We start from the raw sequence: 23,369 nt of genomic DNA, 5'->3' as shown, positions 1-23,369 counted from the left end.
GGAGACATGTGCTTGCCACTAGGCGCCTACCCTCAACTCGCAGAAACAGCTCCCTGAAAGAAGTGGCAGCCAGTTTCCATCTTCCTCTCCTTTACTGTGGGCAAAGCATTGGCCTAGCCCGCGAGTCCGCCCGAGGGCCTGAGTAAAAGGCCAAGCGATGCCTACACTGGGAGATGGTAGTGTGCATAGGGTGCCATCCTAGGCTATGCACGCTACTGCAGGGTTCCGGCTGTGTCTGCGTAGTTCGGCCCTGCAGGGTGAACCAAGGGAGCGAACATGGAGCCCAGGAAAACAAGGCCCAAGAGGCACCAGCTCTCCCGCAGCTCTTCTTCCCTGACACGAACCAAGCATTGCTGAGGAAGCAGGGCCGAAGTGCGGTTCGCTCCAAGCCCAAAGCCTCTGTGAAATCACAACATTTGTTGAGAAATCAGAGTCGGTACTGAGGGCTTATGCGGTTGGTTGCCTGAGCCCAGTCTCACAGTGGGAGAATCCCGCATACAGCGAAAGGCTCTTTGCCCGGGCATCTCCTCTGGGAAAGCACAGCATTCGTTGGGAAATCACAGTTGGGTTTGGGGATGCTGCTGCTTCTTGCCTGAGCTAGTCTGCGCAGCACGGTGGAAGATACCCACATGGAGCGCAATTTTCTTTGCCCTAGCATGCCCTCTGCCTGAGAGAGAAACGTGGTTGCACATTGAAATGACCTTAAGGATAGAAACACGTCTGTCACCGCGCTCCCCCTGGAGCAGGTCTGGGTAAGGCACAGCCCGCCGCCCCAGGAGAAGAGAAGGAGCCATTGGCCTTGTGGTCGGTAAACAGTAGGGAAGCAGGAGAGCCTGCCCTGGCAGGAACAGCAGTCGGTGGCAATACAAGTGTCACCCTCTCCCTGTGCGGAGAGATGGACGCCTGGCGGCTAAGGAGACATGAGGAAACCACTAGGGCAGGGGCACGTGCTCCAATCTGAGGAAGGGGTCTGGGCAGAAGTCAGGCCTGTCCTGTGCCTCTGGTCCCAAGAGCACAGCATCTCTTGGCCACCTATCCCAAGGGCAGACTTGGGCTTGCCACCAGGTGCCATACCCTGAATTCGCAGAAAGAACCCCATGGAGAAACGGGCAGTCAGATGCCCTCTTCATCCAAGATGTGGCAGCCATGTGGGTGGCAGGGGCTGTGCCGGGGATGGAGCGGGGACAGTCCCCCACCGTTCCCCATCCCAGTTCACGGGCCGTGTGCAGGGATCCTGTCGCCTCCTCTCTCCTGTGGTGAAAGCACTGGCGGAGACCGCGAGTCTGCCTGAGCGCCGGAGCAAAAGACAAAGCTTTACCTACCCCAGGAGATGGGTAATAGGCATAGAGTGCCATGCTAGGGCACGCCGCTGCTGCAGGGTTGTGACTGTGTCTGCTAAGATCGGCTTAGCAAGGTGAACCCCGGGCGCGTGAACTTGGAGCCTGGGAAAGCAAGGCCCAAGAGGCACCAGCTCTCCCGTGGCTCTTCTTCCCTGCCGCGACAGAGCGAACGACCAAAGCCTTGCTGAGGAAGCAGCAGCGATGTGCTGTTGGCCCCAAGCTGAATACCTCTGCGAAAGCATAGCAGCCGCTGGGAAATCAGAGTCGGTTCTGTGGGCTGCTGTTCCTGCTTGCCTTAGCCTAGTATTCGCAGCACAATGGGAGAAACGCATATGGAGCAAAAGCCTCGTTGCGCAGGCATCCGCTCTGGGAAAGCACAGCATACTTTGGGATTTCAGAGGTGGTTCTGTGGGATGCTCCTTTTATCGTGAGCTGGTCTCAACAGCACAGTGTAATAAACCCACATGGAGCGAAATCCTCTTTTCCTGGGCATCCCGTCTGCCTGAGACAGACGCGCGGTTGCGCCTGTGGAAAGAGCCTTATGGAAAGGGACACGTCTTTCACTGCGCTCCCCAGGAGCATGTCTGGGGAAGGTGCAGCACGCTGCCCGGGGAGAAGAGCAGGAGCCGTTGGCCTTCTGGTCTGGAAACGGTTGCGAAGCAGGAGAGCCGGCCCTGGCAGGCACAGGGGCCGGTGGCCATACAAGTGTCACCCGCTCCCTGTGTAGAGAGACGGAAGCCTGGCTGCTAAGGGGACAGGAGGGGATGAGTAGGGCAGGGCACGTGCTCCACTCTTGGGAAGGAGTCTGGGCAGAAAGCATGCCTGTCCTGAGCCTCTGGGCCCAAGGAGACAGCAGCTTTGGACACCTGTCTCTGGTGGAGACATGTGCTTGCCACTAGGCGCCTCCCCTCAACTCGCAGAAACAGCTCCCTGAAAGAAGTGGCAGCCAGTTTCCATCTTCCTCTCCTTTACGGTGGGCAAAGCATTGGCCTAGCCCGCGAGTCCGCCCGAGGGCCTGAGTAAAAGGCCAAGCGATGCCTACACTGGGAGATGGTAGTGTGCATAGGGTGCCATCCTAGGCTATGCACGCTACTGCCAGGTTCCGGCTGTGTCTGCGTAGTTCGGCCTGGCAGGGTGAACCAAGGGAGCGAACATGGAGCCCAGGTAAACAAGGCCCAAGAGGCACCAGCTCTCCCGCAGCTCCGCTTCCCTGACGGGAACCAAGTCTTGCTGAGGAAGCATGGCCGAAATGCGGTTCACTCCAAGCCCAAAGCCTCTGTGAAATCACAACCTTTGCTGAGAAATCAGAGTCGGTACTGAGGGCTTATGCGGTTGGTTGCGTGAGCCCAGTCTCACAGTGTGAGAATCCCGCATACAGCGAAAGGCTCTTTGCCCGGGCATCTCCTCTGGGAAAGCACAGCATTAGTTGGGAAATCACAGTTGGGTTTGGGGATGCTGCTGCTTCTTGCCTGAGCTAGTCTGCGCAGCACGGTGGATGATACCCGCATGGAGCGGAATTCTCTTTGCCCTAGCATGCCCTCTGCGTGAAGAGAAACTTGGTTGCACATTGAAATGACTTTAAGGATACAAACAAGTCTGTCACCGCGCTCCCATGGAGCACGACTGGATAAGGCACAGCCCGCCGCCCCAGGAGAAGAGAAGGAGCCATTGGCCTTGTGGTCGGTAAACAGTAGGGAAGCAGGAGAGCCTGCCCTGGCAGGAACAGCAGTCGGTGGCAATACAAGTGTCACCCTCTCCCTGTGCGGAGAGATGGACGCCTGGCGGCTAAGGAGATATGAGGGAACAACTAGGGCAGGGGCGCGTGCTCCACTCTGAGGAAGGGGTCTGGGCAGAAGTCAGGCCTGTCCTGTGCCTCTGGTCACAAGAGCACAGCATCTCTTGGCCACCTATCCCAAGGGCAGACTTGGGCTTGCCTGGGAAAGCAAGGCCCAAGAGGCACCAGCTCTCCCGTGGCTCTTCTTCCCTGCCGCGACAGAGCGAACGACAAAAGCCTTGCTGAGGAAGCAGCAGCGATGTGCTGTTGGCCCCAAGCTGAATACGTCTGCGAAAGCATAGCAGCCGCTGGGAAATCAGAGTCGGTTCTGTGGGCTGCTGTTCCTGCTTGCCTTAGCCTAGTATTCGCAGCACAATGGGAGAAAACGCATATGGAGCAAAAGCCTCTTTGCGCGAGCATCCCCTCTGGGAAAGCACAGCATACTTTGGGATTTCAGAGGTGGTTCTGTGGGATGCTCCTGTTATCGTGAGCTGGTCTCCACAGCACGGTGTAATAAACCCCACATGGAGCGAAATCCTCTTTTCCTGGGCATCCCGTCTGCCTGAGAAAGACGCGCGGTTGCGCCTGTGGAAAGAGCCTTATGGAAAGGGACACGTCTTTCACTGCGCTCCCATGGAGCACGCCTGGGGAAGCCACAGCACGCCGCGCCAGAAGAACAGGAGCCATTGGCCTTGTGGTCGGTAAACAGTAGGGAAGCAGAAGACCCTGCCCTGGCAGGAACAGCGGCCGGTGGCAATACAAGTGCACCCGCTCCCAGTGCGAGAGAAGGAAGTCTGGCAGCTACGGAGAGAGGAGGGGATGAGTAGTGCAGGAAACGTGCTCCACTCTTAGGAAGGAGTCTGGGCAGAAAGCATGCCTGTCCTGAGCCTCTGGGCCCAAGGAGACAGCAGCTTTGGACACCTGTCTCTGGTGGAGACATGTGCTTGCCACTAGGCGCCTACCCTCAACTCGCAGAAACAGCTCCATGAAAGAAGAGGCAGCCAGTTTCTGTCTTCCTCTCTTTTACTGTGGGCAAAGCACTGGCCTAGCCCACGAGTCCGCCTGAGCGCCTGAGTAAAAGGCCAAGCGATGCCTACACTGGGAGATGGTAGTGTGCATAGGGGTGCCATCCTAGGCTATGCACGCTACTGCCAGGTTCCGGCTGTGTCTGCGTAGTTCGGCCTGGCAGGGTGAACCAAGGGAGCGAACATGGAGCCCAGGAAAACAAGGCCCAGAGTCACCAGCTGTCCCGCAGCTCCTCTTCCCTGATGCGAACGAGCCTTGCTGAGGAAGCAGGGGCGAAGTGCGGTTCGCCAAGCCCAAAGCCTCTGTGAAATCACAACATTTGCTGAGAAATCAGAGTCGGTACTGAGGGCTTATGCTGTTGGTTGCCTGAGCCCAGTCTCAGAGTGGGAGAATCCCGCATACAGCGAAAGGCTCTTTGCCCGGGCCTCTTCTCTGGGAAAGCACAGCATTCGTTTGGAAATCACAGTTGGGTTTTGGGATGCTGCTGCTTCTTGCCTGAGCTAGTCTGCGCAGCACGGTGGAAGATACCTGCATGGCGCGAAATTCGCTTTGCCCAAGCATCCCCTCTGCCTGAGAGAGAAACGTGGTTGCACATCTGAAAGGCCCTTAAGGAAAGGGACACGTCTGTCACCGCGCTCCCATGGAGCACCTCTGGGGAAGGCGCAGCACGCCGCCCCAGGAGAAGAGAAGTAACCATTGGCCTTGTTGTCAGTAAACAGTAGGGAAGCAGGATAGCCTGCCCTGGCAGGAACAGCAATCGGTGGCAAGACAAGTGTCCCCCGCTCCCTGTGTGCAGAGATGGAAGCCTGGCTGCTAAGGAGACATGAGAGGACCACTAGGGCTGGGGCGCGTGCTCCCCTCTGAGGAAGGAGTCTGGACCGAAGGCAGGCCTGTCCTGTGCCTCTGGTCCCAAGTGGACAGCATCTCCTTGGCCACATGTCCCAAGGGCAGACTTGGGCTTGCCACCAGGTGCCATACCCTGAACTCCCAGAAACAACCCCATGGATAAACGTACAGTTAGATGCCGTCTTCCACCAAGATGTTGCAGCCATGTGGGTGGCAGGGGGTGTGCCGGGGAAGGAGTGGAGACAGTGCCACACAGTTCCCCATCACAGCGCAAGGGCCATTTGCAGGTTTCCTGTCGCTTCCTCTCTCCTGTGGTTAAGGCACTGGTTGAGACCGCGAGTCTGCCTGTGCGCCGGAGCAAAAGACAAAGACTTACCGACCCCAGGAGATGGTAATAGGCATAGAGTTCCATTCTAGGCCACGCACACTGCTGCAGGGTTGTGACTGTGTCTGCTAAGTTCGGCTTAGAAAGGTGAACCCCGGGCGTGAACTTGGTGCCTGGGAAAGCAAGGCCCAAGAGGCACCAGCTCTCCCGTGGCTCTTCTTCCCTGCCGCGACAGAGCGAACGACCAAAGCCTTGCTGAGGAAGCAGCAGCGAAGTGCGCTTTGAGCCAAGCTGAATAACTCTGGGAAAGCATAGCAGTCGCTGGGTAATCAGAGTCGGTTCTGTGGGCTGCTGTTGCTGCATGCCTTAGCCTAGTATTCGCAGCACAATGGGAGAAACCCGCATAGAGGGAAAGCCTCTTTGCGCGGGCATCCCCTCTGGGAAAGCACATCATTCTTTGGGAAATCAGAGGCGGGTCTGTGGGATGCTCCTGTTTACCTGAGCTGGTATCCACAGCACGGTGTAGAGTGAAAATCCTCTTTGGAGCGAAAATCCACATGGAGCGAAATCCTCTTTTCCTGGGCATCCCCTCTGCCTGAGAGAGACGCGCGGTTGCGCCTGCTGAAAGAGCCTTAAGGAAAGGGACACGTCTTTCACTGCGCTCCCCAGGAGCATGTCTGTGGAAGGTGCAGCACGCTGCCCGGGGAGAAGAGAGGAGTAGCCGTTGGCTTTCTTGTCTGGAAACGGTTGCGTGGCAGGAGAGCCGGCCCTGGCAGGCACAGCGGCCGGTGGCAATACAAGTGTCACCAGCACCCTGTGCAGAGAGACGGAAGCCTGGCTGCTAAGGAGACAGGAGGGGATGAGTAGGGCAGGGAGCGTGCTCCCCTCTTAGGAAGGAGACTTGGCAGAAAGTATGCCTGTCCTGAGCCTCTGGTCCCAAGGAGACAGCAGCTTTGGCCACCTTTCTCTGGTGGAGACATGGGCTTGCCACCAGGCGCCTACCCTCAACTCGCAGAACGAGCTCCCTGAAAGAACTGGCAGCGAGTTTCCGTCTACCTCCAGGAGATGGAAGCGTTCTCGTATGCACGGTATGTCCAGGCAAGGAGTGGGGGCATTCCCCCACAGCTCCCCATTGCAGTGCGCGGGCGGTGTGATGGATCGTGTCGGCTCGCTTCTCCTGTGGGAAAGGCACTGGCCTAGTACCCGAGTCTGTCTGAGGGCCTGAGCCAAAGGCCAATCGTTGCCTACATGGAGAGATGGTAGTGTGCATACAGTGCCATCCTACGCCACTCTCGCTGCTGGAGTGTTGTCGCAGTGTCTGCTTAGTTCGGCCTGGCAGGGTGAACCCACGGCTCGAACATGGAGGCCGGGAAAGCAAGCCCAAAAAGGCACCAGTTCTCCCGCAGCTCTTCTTCCCTGACGGGAACCAAGCCTTGCTGAGGAAGCAAGGAGGAAGTGCAGATCGCTCCAAGCCCAAAGCCTCTTTGAAATCACATTTGCTGAGAAATCAGAGTCGGTACTGAGGGCTGATGCTGCTGGTTGCCTGAGCCCAGTCTCACAGTGGGAGAAACCCGCATACAGCGAAAGGCTCTTTGCCCGGGCATCTCCTCTGGGAAAGCACAGCATTCGTTGGGAAATCACAGTTGGGTTTGAAGATGCTGCTGCTTCTTGCCAGAGCTAGTCTTTGCAGCACGGTGTAGGATACCCGCATGGAGCGAAAAGCTCTTTGCCCTAGCATCCCCTCTGCCTGAGAAACGTGGTTACACATCTGAAAGGACCTTAAGGAAAGGGACACGTCTGTCACTGCGCTCCCCATGGAGCACGTCTGGGGAAGGCGCAGCACGCCGTCCAGGAGAAGAGAAGGAGCCATTGGCCTTGTGGTCGGTAAACAGTGGGGAAGCAGGAGAGCCTGCCCTGGCAAAAACTGCCGCCGGTGGCAATACAAGTGCACCCGCTCCCTGTGCAGAGAGACGGAAACCTGGCTGCTATGGAGAGAGGAGTGATGAGTCGGGCAGGGCGCGTGCTCCACTCTTAGGAAGGAGTCTGCACAGAAAGCATGCCTGTCCTGAGCCTCTGGGCCCAAGGAGACAGCAGCTTTGGACACCTGTCTCTGGTGGAGACATGTGCTTGCCACTAGGCGCCTACCCTCAACTCGCAGAAACAGCTCCCTGAAAGAAGTGGCAGCCAGTTTCCATCTTCCTCTCCTTTACTGTGGGCAAAGCATTGGCCTAGCCCGCGAGTCCGCCCGAGGGCCTGAGTAAAAGGCCAAGCGATGCCTACACTGGGAGATGGTAGTGTGCATAGGGTGCCATCCTAGTCTATGCACGCTACTGCAGGGTTCCGGCTGTGTCTGCGTAGTTCGGCCTGGCAGGGTGAACCAAGGGAGCGAACATGGAGCCCAGGAAAACAAGGCCCAAGAGGCACCAGCTCTCCCGCAGCTCTTCTTCCCTGACACGAACCAAGCATTGCTGAGGAAGCAGGGCCGAAGTGCGGTTCGCTCCAAGCCCAAAGCCTCTGTGAAATCACAACATTTGTTGAGAAATCAGAGTCGGTACTGAGGGCTTATGCCGTTGGTTGCCTGAGCCCAGTCTCACAGTGGGAGAATCCCGCATACAGTGAAAGGCTCTTTGCCCGGGCATCTCCTCTGGGAAAGCACAGCATTCGTTGGGAAATCACAGTTGGGTTTGGGGATGCTGCTGCTTCTTGCCTGAGCTAGTCTGCGCAGCACGGTGGAAGACACCCACATGGAGCGCAATTTTCTTTGCCCTAGCATGCCCTCTGCCTGAGAGAGAAACGTGGTTGCACATTGAAATCACCTTAAGAATAGAAACACGTCTGTCACCGCGCTCCCATGGAGCAGGTCTGGGTAAGGCACAGCCCGCCGCCCCAGGAGAAGAGAAGGAGCCATTGGCCTTGTGGTCGGTAAACAGTAGGGAAGCAGGAGAGCCTGCCCTGGCAGGAACAGCAGTCGGTGGCAATACAAGTGTCACCCTCTCCCTGTGCGGAGAGATGGACGCCTGGCGGCTAAGGAGACATGAGGAAACCACTAGGGCAGGGGCACGTGCTCCACTCTGAGGAAGGGGTCTGGGCAGAAGTCAGGCCTGTCCTGTGCCTCTGGTCCCAAGAGCACAACATCTCTTGGCCACCTATCCCAAGGGCAGACTTGGGCTTGCCACCAGGTGCCATACCCTGAATTCGCAGAAAACCCCCATGGAGAAACGGGCAGTCAGATGCCCTCTTCATCCAAGATGTGGCAGCCATGTGGGTGGCAGGGGCTGTGCCGGGGATGGAGCGGAGACAGTCCCCCACCGTTCCCCATCCCAGTTCACGGGCCGTGTGCAGGGATCCTGTCGCCTCCTCTCTCCTGTGGTGAAAGCACTGGCGGAGACCGTGAGTCTGCCTGAGCGCCGGAGCAAAAGACAAAGCTTTACCTACCCCAGGAGATGGTAATAGGCATAGAGTGCCATGCTAGGGCACGCCGCTGCTGCAGGGTTGTGACTGTGTCTGCTAAGATCGGCTTAGCAAGGTGAACCCCGAGCGTGAACTTGGAGCCTGGGAAAGCAAGGCCCAAGAGGCACCAGCTCTCCCGTGGCTCTTCTTCCCTGCCGCGACAGAGCGAACGACCAAAGCCTTGCTGAGGAAGCAGCAGCGATGTGCTGTTGGCCCCAAGCTGAATGCCTCTGCGAAAGCATAGCAGCCGCTGGGAAATCAGAGTCGGTTCTGTGGGCTGCTTTTCCTGCTTGCCTTAGCCTAGTATTCGCAGCACAATGGGAGAAACGCGCATAGAGGAAAAGCCTCTTTGCGCGGGCATCCCCTCTGGGAAAGCACAGCATACTTTGGGATTTCAGAGGTCGATCTGTGGGATGCTCCTGCTATCGTGAGCTGGTCTCCACAGCACAGTGTAATAAACCCACATGGAGCGAAATCCTCTTTTCCTGGGCATCCCGTCTGCCTGAGACAGACGCGCGGTTGCGCCTGTGGAAAGAGCCTTATGGAAAGGGACACGTTTTTCACTGCGCTCCCCAGGAGCATGTCTGGGGAAGGTGCAGCACGCTGCCCGGGGAGAAGAGCAGGAGCCGTTGGCCTTCTGGTCTGGAAACGGTTGCGAAGCAGGAGAGCCGGCCCTGGCAGGCACAGGGGCCGGTGGCCATACAAGTGTCACTCGCTCCCTGTGTAGAGAGACGGAAGTCTAGCTGCTAAGGGGACAGGAGGGGATGAGTAGGGCAGGGCACGTGCTCCACTCTTGGGAAGGAGTCTGGGCAGAAAGCATGCCTGTCCTGAGCCTCTGGGCCCAAGGAGACAGCAGCTTTGGACACCTCTCTCTGGTGGAGACATGTGCTTGCCACTAGGCGCCTACCCTCAACTCGCAGAAACAGCTCCCTGAAAGAAGTGGCAGCCAGATTCCATCTTCCTCTCCTTTACTGTGGGCAAAGCATTGGCCTAGCCCGCGAGTCCGCCCGAGGGCCTGAGTAAAAAGCCAAGCCAAGCGATGCCTACACTGGGAGATGGTAGTGTGCATAGGGTGCCATCCTAGGCTATGCACGCTACTGCCAGGTTCCGGCTGTGTCTGCGTAGTTCGGCCTGGCAGGGTGAACCAAGGGAGCGAACATGGAGCCCAGGAAAACAAGGCCCAAGAGGCACCAGCTCTCCCGCAGCTCCTCTTCCCTGACGGGAACCAAGTCTTGCTGAGGAATCATGGCCGAAGTGCGGTTCACTCCAAGCCCAAAGCCTCTGTGCAATCACAACATTTGCTGAGAAATCAGAGTCGGTACTGAGGGCTTATGCGGTTGGTTGCCTGAGCCCAGTCTCACAGTGGGAGAATCCCGCATACAGCGAAAGGCTCTTTGCCCGGGCATCTCCTCTGGGAAAGCACAGCATTCGTTGGGAAATCACAGTTGGGTTTGGGGATGCTGCTGCTTCTTGCCTGAGCTAGTCTGCGCAGCACGGTGGAGGATACCCGCATGGAGCGAAATTCTCTTTGCCCTAGCATGCCCTCTGCGTGAAGAGAAACGTGGTTGCACATTGAAATGACCTTAAGGATAGAAACAAGTCTGTCACCGCGCTCCCATGGAGCACGACTGGATAAGGCACAGCCCGCCGCCCCAGGAGAAGAGAAGGAGCCATTGGCCTTGTGGTCGGTAAACAGTAGGGAAGCAGGAGAGCCTGCCCTGGCAGGAACAGCAGTCGGTGGCAATACAAGTGTCACCCTCTCCCTGTGCGGAGAGATGGACGCCTGGCGGCTAAGGAGATATGAGGGAACAACTAGGGCAGGGGCGCGTGCTCCACTCTGAGGAAGGGGGGTGTCTGGGCAGAAGTCAGGCCTGTCCTGTGCCTCTGGTCCCAAGAGCACAGCATCTCTTGGCCACCTATCCCAAGGGCAGACTTGGGCTTGCCTGGGAAAGCAAGGCCCAAGAGGCACCAGCTCTCCCGTGGCTCTTCTTCCCTGCCGCGACAGAGCGAACGACAAAAGCCTTGCTGAGGAAGCAGCAGCGATGTGCTGTTGGCCCCAAGCTGAATACGTCTGCGAAAGCATAGCAGCCGCTGGGAAATCAGAGTCGGTTCTGTGGGCTGCTGTTCCTGCTTGCCTTAGCCTAGTATTCGCAGCACAATGGGAGAAACGCATATGGAGCAAAAGCCTCTTTGCGCGAGCATCCCCTCTGGGAAAGCACAGCATACTTTGGGATTTCAGAGGTGGTTCTGTGGGATGCTCCTGTTATCGTGAGCTGGTCTCCACAGCACGGTGTAATAAACCCACATGGAGCGAAATCCTCTTTTCCTGGGCATCCCGTCTGCCTGAGAAAGACGCGCGGTTGCGCCTGTGGAAAGAGCCTTATGGAAAGGGACACGTCTTTCACTGCGCTCCCATGGAGCACGCCTGGGGAAGCCACAGCACGCCGCGCCAGAAGAACAGGAGCCATTGGCCTTGTGGTCGGTAAACAGTAGGGAAGCAGAAGACCCTGCCCTGGCAGGAACAGCGGCCGGTGGCAATACAAGTGCACCCGCTCCCAGTGCGAGAGAAGGAAGTCTGGCAGCTACGGAGAGAGGAGGGGATGAGTAGTGCAGGAAAACGTGCTCCACTCTTAGGAAGGAGTCTGGGCAGAAAGCATGCCTGTCCTGAGCCTCTGGGCCCCAAGGAGACAGCAGCTTTGGACACCTGTCTCTGGTGGAGACATGTGCTTGCCACTAGGCGCCTACCCTCAACTCGCAGAAGAAACAGCTCCATGAAAGAAGAGGCAGCCAGTTTCTGTCTTCCTCTCTTTTACTGTGGGCAAAGCACTGGCCTAGCCCACGAGTCCGCCTGAGCGCCTGAGTAAAAGGCCAAGCGATGCCTACACTGGGAGATGGTAGTGTGCATAGGGTGCCATCCTAGGCTATGCACGCTACTGCCAGGTTCCGGCTGTGTCTGCGTAGTTAGTTCGGCCTGGCAGGGTGAACCAAGGGAGCGAACATGGAGCCCAGGAAAACAAGGCCCAGAGTCACCAGCTGTCCCGCAGCTCCTCTTCCCTGATGCGAACGAGCCTTGCTGAGGAAGCAGGGGCGAAGTGCGGTTCGCCAAGCCCAAAGCCTCTGTGAAATCACAACATTTGCTGAGAAATCAGAGTCGGTACTGAGGGCTTATGCTGTTGGTTGCCTGAGCCCAGTCTCAGAGTGGGAGAATCCCGCATACAGCGAAAGGCTCTTTGCCCGGGCCTCTTCTCTGGGAAAGCACAGCATTCGTTTGGAAATCACAGTTGGGTTTTGGGATGCTGCTGCTTCTTGCCTGAGCTAGTCTGCGCAGCACGGTGGAAGATACCTGCATGGCGCGAAATTCGCTTTGCCCAAGCATCCCCTCTGCCTGAGAGAGAAACGTGGTTGCACATCTGAAAGGCCCTTAAGGAAAGGGACACGTCTGTCACCGCGCTCCCATGGAGCACCTCTGGGGAAGGCGCAGCAGCACGCCGCCCCAGGAGAAGAGAAGTAACCATTGGCCTTGTTGTCAGTAAACAGTAGGGAAGCAGGATAGCCTGCCCTGGCAGGAACAGCAATCGGTGGCAAGACAAGTGTCCCCCGCTCCCTGTGTGCAGAGATGGAAGCCTGGCTGCTAAGGAGACATGAGAGGACCACTAGGGCTGGGGCGCGTGCTCCCCTCTGAGGAAGGAGTCTGGACCGAAGGCAGGCCTGTCCTGTGCCTCTGGTCCCAAGTGGACAGCATCTCCTTGGCCACATGTCCCAAGGGCAGACTTGGGCTTGCCACCAGGTGCCATACCCTGAACTCCCAGAAACAACCCCATGGATAAACGTACAGTTAGTTAGATGCCGTCTTCCACCAAGATGTTGCAGCCATGTGGGTGGCAGGGGGTGTGCCGGGGAAGGAGTGGAGACAGTGCCACACACAGTTCCCCATCACAGCGCAAGGGCCATTTGCAGGTTTCCTGTCGCTTCCTCTCTCCTGTGGTTAAGGCACTGGTTGAGACCGCGAGTCTGCCTGTGCGCCGGAGCAAAAGACAAAAGACTTACCGACCCCAGGAGATGGTAATAGGCATAGAGTTCCATTCTAGGCCACGCACACTGCTGCAGGGTTGTGACTGTGTCTGCTAAGTTCGGCTTAGAAAGGTGAACCCCGGGCGTGAACTTGGTGCCTGGGAAAGCAAGGCCCAAGAGGCACCAGCTCTCCCGTGGCTCTTCTTCCCTGCCGCGACAGAGCGCGAACGACCAAAGCCTTGCTGAGGAAGCAGCAGCGAAGTGCGCTTTGAGCCAAGCTGAATAACTCTGGGAAAGCATAGCAGTCGCTGGGTAATCAGAGTCGGTTCTGTGGGCTGCTGTTGCTGCATGCCTTAGCCTAGTATTCGCAGCACAATGGGAGAAACCGCATAGAGGGAAAGCCTCTTTGCGCGGGCATCCCCTCTGGGAAAGCACATCATTCTTTGGGAAATCAGAGGCGGGTCTGTGGGATGCTCCTGTTTACCTGAGCTGGTATCCACAGCACGGTGTAGAGTGAAAATCCTCTTTGGAGCGAAAATCCACATGGAGCGAAATCCTCTTTTCCTGGGCATCCCCTCTGCCTGAGAGAGACGCGCGGTTGCGCCTGCTGAAAGAGCCTTAAGGAAAGGGACACGTCTTTCACTGCGCTCCCCAGGAGCATGTCTGTGGAAGGTGCAGCACGCTGCCCGGGGAGAAGAGGAGTAGCCGTTGGCTTTCTTGTCTGGAAACGGTTGCGTGGCAGGAGAGCCGGCCCTGGCAGGCACAGCGGCCGGTGGCAATACAAGTGTCACCAGCACCCTGTGCAGAGAGACGGAAGCCTGGCTGCTAAGGAGACAGGAGGGGATGAGTAGGGCAGGGAGCGTGCTCCCCTCTTAGGAAGGAGACTTGGCAGAAAGTATGCCTGTCCTGAGCCTCTGGTCCCAAGGAGACAGCAGCTTTGGCCACCTTTCTCTGGTGGAGACATGGGCTTGCCACCAGGCGCCTACCCTCAACTCGCAGAACGAGCTCCCTGAAAGAACTGGCAGCGAGTTTCCGTCTACCTCCAGGAGATGGAAGCGTTCTCGTATGCACGGTATGTCCAGGCAAGGAGTGGGGGCATTCCCCCACAGCTCCCCATTGCAGTGCGCGGGCGGTGTGTGATGGATCGTGTCGGCTCGCTTCTCCTGTGGGGAAAGGCACTGGCCTAGTACCCGAGTCTGTCTGAGGGCCTGAGCCAAAGGCCAATCGTTGCCTACATGGAGAGATGGTAGTGTGCATACAGTGCCATCCTACGCCACTCTCGCTGCTGGAGTGTTGTCGCAGTGTCTGCTTAGTTCGGCCTGGCAGGGTGAACCCACGGCTCGAACATGGAGGCCGGGAAAGCAAGCCCAAAAAGGCACCAGTTCTCCCGCAGCTCTTCTTCCCTGACGGGAACCAAGCCTTGCTGAGGAAGCAAGGAGGAAGTGCAGATCGCTCCAAGCCCAAAGCCTCTTTGAAATCACATTTGCTGAGAAATCAGAGTCGGTACTGAGGGCTGATGCTGCTGGTTGCCTGAGCCCAGTCTCACAGTGGGAGAAACCCGCATACAGCGAAAGGCTCTTTGCCCGGGCATCTCCTCTGGGAAAGCACAGCATTCGTTGGGAAATCACAGTTGGGTTTGAAGATGCTGCTGCTGCTTCTTGCCAGAGCTAGTCTTTGCAGCACGGTGTAGGATACCCGCATGGAGCGAAAAGCTCTTTGCCCTAGCATCCCCTCTGCCTGAGAAACGTGGTTACACATCTGAAAGGACCTTAAGGAAAGGGACACGTCTGTCACTGCGCTCCCCCATGGAGCACGTCTGGGGAAGGCGCAGCACGCCGTCCAGGAGAAGAGAAGGAGCCATTGGCCTTGTGGTCGGTAAACAGTGGGGAAGCAGGAGAGAGCCTGCCCTGGCAAAAACTGCCGCCGGTGGCAATACAAGTGCACCCGCTCCCTGTGCAGCAGAGAGACGGAAACCTGGCTGCTATGGAGAGAGGAGTGATGAGTCGGGCAGGGCGCGTGCTCCACTCTTAGGAAGGAGTCTGCACAGAAAGCATGCCTGTCCTGAGCCTCTGGGCCCAAGGAGACAGCAGCTTTGGACACCTGTCTCTGGTGGAGACATGTGCTTGCCACTAGGCGCCTACCCTCAACTCGCAGAAACAGCTCCCTGAAAGAAGTGGCAGCCAGTTTCCATCTTCCTCTCCTTTACTGTGGGCAAAGCATTGGCCTAGCCCGCGAGTCCGCCCGAGGGCCTGAGTAAAAGGCCAAGCGATGCCTACACTGGGAGATGGTAGTGTGCATAGGGTGCCATCCTAGTCTATGCACGCTACTGCAGGGTTCCGGCTGTGTCTGCGTAGTTCGGCCTGGCAGGGTGAACCAAGGGAGCGAACATGGAGCCCAGGAAAACAAGGCCCAAGAGGCACCAGCTCTCCCGCAGCTCTTCTTCCCTGACACGAACCAAACCAAGTCTTGCTGAGGAAGCAGGGCCGAAGTGCGGTTCGCTCCAAGCCCAAAGCCTCTGTGAAATCACAACATTTGTTGAGAAATCAGAGTCGGTACTGAGGGCTTATGCCGTTGGTTGCCTGAGCCCAGTCTCACAGTGGGAGAATCCCGCATACAGTGAAAGGCTCTTTGCCCGGGCATCTCCTCTGGGAAAGCACAGCATTCGTTGGGAAATCACAGTTGGGTTTGGGGATGCTGCTGCTTGCTTCTTGCCTGAGCTAGTCTGCGCAGCACGGTGGAAGACACCCACATGGAGCGCAATTTTCTTTGCCCTAGCATGCCCTCTGCCTGAGAGAGAAACGTGGTTGCACATTGAAATCACCTTAAGAATAGAAACACGTCTGTCACCGCGCTCCCATGGAGCAGGTCTGGGTAAGGCACAGCCCGCCGCCCCAGGAGAAGAGAAGGAGCCATTGGCCTTGTGGTCGGTAAACAGTAGGGAAGCAGGAGAGCCTGCCCTGGCAGGAACAGCAGTCGGTGGCAATACAAGTGTCACCCTCTCCCTGTGCGGAGAGATGGACGCCTGGCGGCTAAGGAGACATGAGGAAACCACTAGGGCAGGGGCACGTGCTCCACTCTGAGGAAGGGGTCTGGGCAGAAGTCAGGCCTGTCCTGTGCCTCTGGTCCCAAGAGCACAACATCTCTTGGCCACCTATCCCAAGGGCAGACTTGGGCTTGCCACCAGGTGCCATACCCTGAATTCGCAGAAAGAACCCCATGGAGAAACGGGCAGTCAGATGCCCTCTTCATCCAAGATGTGGCAGCCATGTGGGTGGCAGGGGCTGTGCCGGGGATGGAGCGGAGACAGTCCCCCACCGTTCCCCATCCCAGTTCACGGGCCGTGTGCAGGGATCCTGTCGCCTCCTCTCTCCTGTGGTGAAAGCACTGGCGGAGACCGTGAGTCTGCCTGAGCGCCGGAGCAAAAGACAAAGCTTTACCTACCCCAGGAGATGGTAATAGGCATAGAGTGCCATGCTAGGGCACGCCGCTGCTGCAGGGTTGTGACTGTGTCTGCTAAGATCGGCTTAGCAAGGTGAACCCCGAGCGTGAACTTGGAGCCTGGGAAAGCAAGGCCCAAGAGGCACCAGCTCTCCCGTGGCTCTTCTTCCCTGCCGCGACAGAGCGAACGACCAAAGCCTTGCTGAGGAAGCAGCAGCGATGTGCTGTTGGCCCCAAGCTGAATGCCTCTGCGAAAGCATAGCAGCCGCTGGGAAATCAGAGTCGGTTCTGTGGGCTGCTTTTCCTGCTTGCCTTAGCCTAGTATTCGCAGCACAATGGGAGAAACGCGCATAGAGGAAAAAGCCTCTTTGCGCGGGCATCCCCTCTGGGAAAGCACAGCATACTTTGGGATTTCAGAGGTCGATCTGTGGGATGCTCCTGCTATCGTGAGCTGGTCTCCACAGCACAGTGTAATAAACCCACATGGAGCGAAATCCTCTTTTCCTGGGCATCCCGTCTGCCTGAGACAGACGCGCGGTTGCGCCTGTGGAAAGAGCCTTATGGAAAGGGACACGTTTTTCACTGCGCTCCCCAGGAGCATGTCTGGGGAAGGTGCAGCACGCTGCCCGGGGAGAAGAGCAGGAGCCGTTGGCCTTCTGGTCTGGAAACGGTTGCGAAGCAGGAGAGCCGGCCCTGGCAGGCACAGGGGCCGGTGGCCATACAAGTGTCACTCGCTCCCTGTGTAGAGAGACGGAAGTCTAGCTGCTAAGGGGACAGGAGGGGATGAGTAGGGCAGGGCACGTGCTCCACTCTTGGGAAGGAGTCTGGGCAGAAAGCATGCCTGTCCTGAGCCTCTGGGCCCAAGGAGACAGCAGCTTTGGACACCTCTCTCTGGTGGAGACATGTGCTTGCCACTAGGCGCCTACCCTCAACTCGCAGAAACAGCTCCCTGAAAGAAGTGGCAGCCAGTTTCCATCTTCCTCTCCTTTACTGTGGGCAAAGCATTGGCCTAGCCCGCGAGTCCGCCCGAGGGCCTGAGTAAAAAGCCAAGCGATGCCTACACTGGGAGATGGTAGTGTGCATAGGGTGCCATCCTAGGCTATGCACGCTACTGCCAGGTTCCGGCTGTGTCTGCGTAGTTCGGCCTGGCAGGGTGAACCAAGGGAGCGAACATGGAGCCCAGGAAAACAAGGCCCAAGAGGCACCAGCTCTCCCGCAGCTCCTCTTCCCTGACGGGAACCAAGTCTTGCTGAGGAATCATGGCCGAAGTGCGGTTCACTCCAAGCCCAAAGCCTCTGTGCAATCACAACATTTGCTGAGAAATCAGAGTCGGTACTGAGGGCTTATGCGGTTGGTTGCCTGAGCCCAGTCTCACAGTGGGAGAATCCCGCATACAGCGAAAGGCTCTTTGCCCGGGCATCTCCTCTGGGAAAGCACAGCATTCGTTGGGAAATCACAGTTGGGTTTGGGGATGCTGCTGCTTCTTGCCTGAGCTAGTCTGCGCAGCACGGTGGAGGATACCCGCATGGAGCGAAATTCTCTTTGCCCTAGCATGCCCTCTGCGTGAAGAGAAACGTGGTTGCACATTGAAATGACCTTAAGGATAGAAACAAGTCTGTCACCGCGCTCCCATGGAGCACGACTGGGTAAGGCACAGCCCGCCGCCCCAGGAGAAGAGAAGGAGCCATTGGCCTTGTGGTCGGTAAACAGTAGGGAAGCAGGAGAGCCTGCCCTGGCAGGAACAGCAGTTGGTGGCAATACAAGTGTCACCCTCTCCCTGTGCGGAGAGATGGACGCCTGGCGGCTAATGAGATATGAGGGAACAACTAGGGCAGGGGCGCGTGCTCCACAATGAGGAAGGTGTCTGGGCAGAAGTCAGGCCTGTCCTGTGCCTCTGGTCCCAAGAGCACAGCATCTCTTGGCCACCTATCCCAAGGGCAGACTTGGGCTTGCCACCAGGTGCCATACCCTGAATTCGCAGAAAGAACCCCATGGAGAAACGGGCAGTCAGATGCCCTCTTCATCCAAGATGTGGCAGCCATGTGGGTGGCAGGGGCTGTGCCGGGGATGGAGCGGAGACAGTCCCCTACCGTTCCCCATCCCAGTTCACGGGCCGTGTGCAGGGATCCTGTCGCCTCCTCTCTCCTGTGGTGAAAGCACTGGCGGAGACCGCGAGTCTGCCTGAGCGCCGGAGCAAAAGACAAAGCTTTACCTACCCCAGGAGATGGTAATAGGCATAGAGTGCCATGCTAGGGCACGCCGCTGCTGCAGGGTTGTGACTGTGTCTGCTAAGATCGGCTTAGCAAGGTTAACCCCGGGCGTGAACTTGGAGCCTGGGAAAGCAAGGCCCAAGAGGCACCAGCTCTCCTGTGGCTCTTCTTCCCTGCCGCGACAGAGCGAACGACCAAAGCCTTGCTGAGGAAGCAGCAGCGATGTGCTGTTGGCCCCAAGCTGAATGCCTCTGCGAAAGCATAGCAGCCGCTGGGAAATCAGAGTCGGTTCTGTGGGCTGCTTTTCCTGCTTGCCTTAGCCTAGTATTCGCAGCACAATGGGAGAAACGCGCATAGAGCAAAAGCTTCTTTGCTCGGGCATCCCCTCTGGGAAAGCACAGCATACTTTGGGATTTCAGAGGTCGATCTGTGGGATGCTCCTGCTATCGTGAGCTGGTCTCCACAGCACAGTGTAATAAACCCACATGGAGCGAAATCCTCTTTTCCTGGGCATCCCGTCTGCCTGAGACAGACGCGCGGTTGCGCCTGTGGAAAGAGCCTTATGGTAAGTGACACGTCTTTCACTGCGCTCCCCAGGAGCATGTCTGGGGAAGGTGCAGCACGCTGCCCGGGGAGAAGAGCAGGAGCCGTTGGCCTTCTGGTCTGGAAACGGTTGCGAAGCAGGAGAGCTGGCCCTGGCAGGCACAGGGGCCGGTGGCCATACAAGTGTCACTCGCTCCCTGTGTAGAGAGACGGAAGCCTGGCTGCTAAGGGGACAGGAGGGGATGAGTAGGGCAGGGCACGTGCTCCACTCTTGGGAAGGAGTCTGGGCAGAAAGCATGCCTGTCCTGAGCCTCTGGGCCCAAGGAGACAGCAGCTTTGGACACCTGTCTCTGGTGGAGACATGTGCTTGCCACTAGGCGCCTACCCTCAACTCGCAGAAACAGCTCCCTGAAAGAAGTGGCAGCCAGTTTCCATCTTCCTCTCCTTTACTGTGGGCAAAGCATTGGCCTAGCCCGCGAGTCCGCCCGAGGGCCTGAGTAAAAAGCCAAGCGATGCCTACACTGGGAGATGGTAGTGTGCATAGGGTGCCATCCTAGGCTATGCACGCTACTGCCAGGTTCCGGCTGTGTCTGCGTAGGTCGGCCTGGCAGGGTGAACCAAGGGAGCGAACATGGAGCCCAGGAAAACAAGGCCCAAGAGGCACCAGCTCTCCCGCAGCTCCTCTTCCCTGACGGGAACCAAGTCTTGCTGAGGAAGCATGGCCGAAGTGCGGTTCACTCCAAGCCCAAAGCCTCTGTGAAATCACAACATTTGCTGAGAAATCAGAGTCGGTACTGAGGGCTTATGCGGTTGGTTGCGTGAGCCCAGTCTCACAGTGGGAGAATCCCGCATACAGCGAAAGGCTCTTTGCCCGGGCATCTCCTCTGGGAAAGCACAGCATTCGTTGGGAAATCACAGTTGGGTTTGGGGATGCTGCTGCTTCTTGCCTGAGCTAGTCTGCGCAGCACGGTGGAGGATACCCGCATGGAGCGAAATTCTCTTTGCCCTAGCATGCCCTCTGCGTGAAGAGAAACGTGGTTGCACATTGAAATGACCTTAAGGATAGAAACAAGTCTGTCACCGCGCTCCCATGGAGCACGACTGGGTAAGGCACAGCCCGCCGCCCCAGGAGAAGAGAAGGAGCCATTGGCCTTGTGGTCGGTAAACAGTAGGGAAGCAGGAGAGCCTGCCCTGGCAGGAACAGCAGTCGGTGGCAATACAAGTGTCACCCTCTCCCTGTGCGGAGAGATGGACGCCTGGCGGCTAAGGAGATATGAGGGAACAACTAGGGCAGGGGCGCGTGCTCCACTCTGAGGAAGGTGTCTGGGCAGAAGTCAGGCCTGTCCTGTGCCTCTGGTCCCAAGAGCACAGCATCTCTTGGCCACCTATCCCAAGGGCAGACTTGGGCTTGCCACCAGGTGCCATACCCTGAATTCGCAGAAAGAACCCCATGGAGAAACGGGCAGTCAGATGCCCTCTTCATCCAAGATGTGGCAGCCATGTGGGTGGCAGGGGCTGTGCCGGGGATGGAGCGGAGACAGTCCCCCACCGTTCCCCATCCCAGTTCACGGGCCGTGTGCAGGGATCCTGTCGCCTCCTCTCTCCTGTGGTGAAAGCACTGGCTGAGACCGCGAGTCTGCCTGAGCGCCGGAGCAAAAGACAAAGCTTTACCTACCCCAGGAGATGGTAATAGGCATAGAGTGCCATGCTAGGGCACGCCGCTGCTGCAGGGTTGTGACTGTGTCTGCTAAGATTGGCTTAGCAAGGTGAACCCCGGGCGTGAACTTGGAGCCTGGGAAAGCAAGGCCCAAGAGGCACCAGCTCTCCCGTGGCTCTTCTTCCCTGCCGCGACAGAGCGAATGACCAAAGCCTTGCTGAGGAAGCAGCAGCGATATGCTGTTGGCCCCAAGCTGAATACCTCTGCGAAAGCATAGCAGCCGCTGGGAAATCAGAGTCGGTTCTGTGGGCTGCTGTTCCTGCTTGCCTTAGCCTAGTATTCGCAGCACAATGGGAGAAACGCATATGGAGCAAAAGCCTCGTTGCGCGGGCATCCCCTCTGGGAAAGCACAGCATACTTTGGGATTTCAGAGGTGGTTCTGTGGTATGCTCCTGTTATCGTGAGCTGGTCTCCACAGCACAGTGTAATAAACCCACATGGAGCGAAATCCTCTTTTCCTGGGCATCCCGTCTGCCTGAGACAGACGCGCGGTTGCGCCTGTGGAAAGAGCCTTATGGAAAGGGACACGTCTTTCTTCACTGCGCTCCCCAGGAGCATGTCTGGGGAAGGTGCAGCACGCTGCCCGGGGAGAAGAGCAGGAGCCGTTGGCCTTCTGGTCTGGAAACGGTTTTGCGAAGCAGGAGAGCCGGCCCTGGCAGGCACAGGGGCCGGTGGCCATACAAGTGTCACCCGCTCCCTGTGTAGAGAGACGGAAGCCTGGCTGCTAAGGGGACAGGAGGGGATGAGTAGGGCAGGGCACGTGCTCCACTCTTGGGAAGGAGTCTGGGCAGAAAGCATGCCTGTCCTGAGCCTCTGGGCCCAAGGAGACAGCAGCTTTGGACACCTGTCTCTGGTGGAGACATGTGCTTGCCACTAGGCGCCTACCCTCAACTCGCAGAAACAGCTCCCTGAAAGAAGTGGCAGCCAGTTTCCATCTTCCTCTCCTTTACTGTGGGCAAAGCATTGGCCTAGCCCGCGAGTCCGCCCGAGGGCCTGAGTAAAAGGCCAAGCGATGCCTACACTGGGAGATGGTAGTGTGCATAGGGTGCCATCCTAGGCTATGCACGCTACTGCAGGGTTCCGGCTGTGTCTGCGTAGTTCGGCCTGGCAGGGTGAACCAAGGGAGCGAACATGGAGCCCAGGAAAACAAGGCCCAAGAGGCACCAGCTCTCCCGTAGCTCTTCTTCCCTGACACGAACCAAGCATTGCTGAGGAAGCAGGGCCGAAGTGCGGTTCGCTCCAAGCCCAAAGCCTCTGTGAAATCACAACATTTGTTGAGAAATCAGAGTCGGTACTGAGGGCTTATGCGGTTGGTTGCCTGAGCCCAGTCTCACAGTGGGAGAATCCCGCATACAGCGAAAGGCTCTTTGCCCGGGCATCTCCTCTGGGAAAGCACAGCATTCGTTGGGAAATCACAGTTGGGTTTGGGGATGCTGCTGCTTCTTGCCTGAGCTAGTCTGCGCAGCACGGTGGAAGATACCCACATGGAGCGCAATTTTCTTTGCCCTAGCATGCCCTCTACCTGAGAGAGAAACGTGGTTGCACATTGAAATGACCTTAAGGATAGAAACACGTCTGTCACCGCGCTCCCATGGAGCAGGTCTGGGTAAGGCACAGCCCGCCGCCCCAGGAGAAGAGAAGGAGCCATTGGCCTTGTGGTCGGTAAACAGTAGGGAAGCAGGAGAGCCTGCCCTGGCAGGAACAGCAGTCGGTGGCAATACAAGTGTCACCCTCTCCCTGTGCGGAGAGATGGACGCCTGGCGGCTAAGGAGACATGAGGAAACCACTAGGGCAGGGGCACGTGCTCCACTCTGAGGAAGGGGTCTGGGCAGAAGTCAGGCCTGTCCTGTGCCTCTGGTCCCAAGAGCACAGCATCTCTTGGCCACCTATCCCAAGGGCAGACTTGGGCTTGCCACCAGGTGCCATACCCTGAATTCGCAGAAAGAACCCCATGGAGAAACGGGCAGTCAGATGCCCTCTTCATCCAAGATGTGGCAGCCATGTGGGTGGCAGGGGCTGTGCCGGGGATGGAGCGGAGACAGTCCCCCACCGTTCCCCATCCCAGTTCACGGGCCGTGTGCAGGGATCCTGTCGCCTCCTCTCTCCTGTGGTGAAAGCACTGGCGGAGACCGCGAGTCTGCCTGAGCGCCGGAGCAAAAGACAAAGCTTTACCTACCCCAGGAGATGGTAATAGGCATAGAGTGCCATGCTAGGGCACGCCGCTGCTGCAGGGTTGTGACTGTGTCTGCTAAGATCGGCTTAGCAAGGTGAACCCCGGGCGTGAACTTGGAGCCTGGGAAAGCAAGGCCCAAGAGGCACCAGCTCTCCCGTGGCTCTTCTTCCCCTGCCGCGACAGAGCGAACGACCAAAGCCTTGCTGAGGAAGCAGCAGCGATGTGCTGTTGGCCCCAAGCTGAATACCTCTGCGAAAGCATAGCAGCCGCTGGGAAATCAGAGTCGGTTCTGTGGGCTGCTGTTCCTGCTTGCCTTAGACTAGTATTCGCAGCACAATGGGAGAAACGCGCATAGAGCAAAAGCCTCTTTGCGCGGGCATCCCCTCTGGGAAAGCACAGCATACTTTGGGATTTCAGAGGTCGATCTGTGGGATGCTCCTTCTATCGTGAGCTGGTCTCCACAGCACAGTGTAATAAACCCACATGGAGCGAAATCCTCTTTTCCTGGGCATCCCG

This window comes from Mustela putorius, unplaced genomic scaffold (assembly GCF_011764305.1).
Source record: "Mustela putorius furo isolate JIRA1106 unplaced genomic scaffold, ASM1176430v1.1 tig00537275_pilon_pilon_pilon, whole genome shotgun sequence".
NCBI lineage: Eukaryota > Metazoa > Chordata > Mammalia > Carnivora > Mustelidae > Mustela > Mustela putorius.
Note: the sequence above shows the minus strand (reverse complement) of the source record.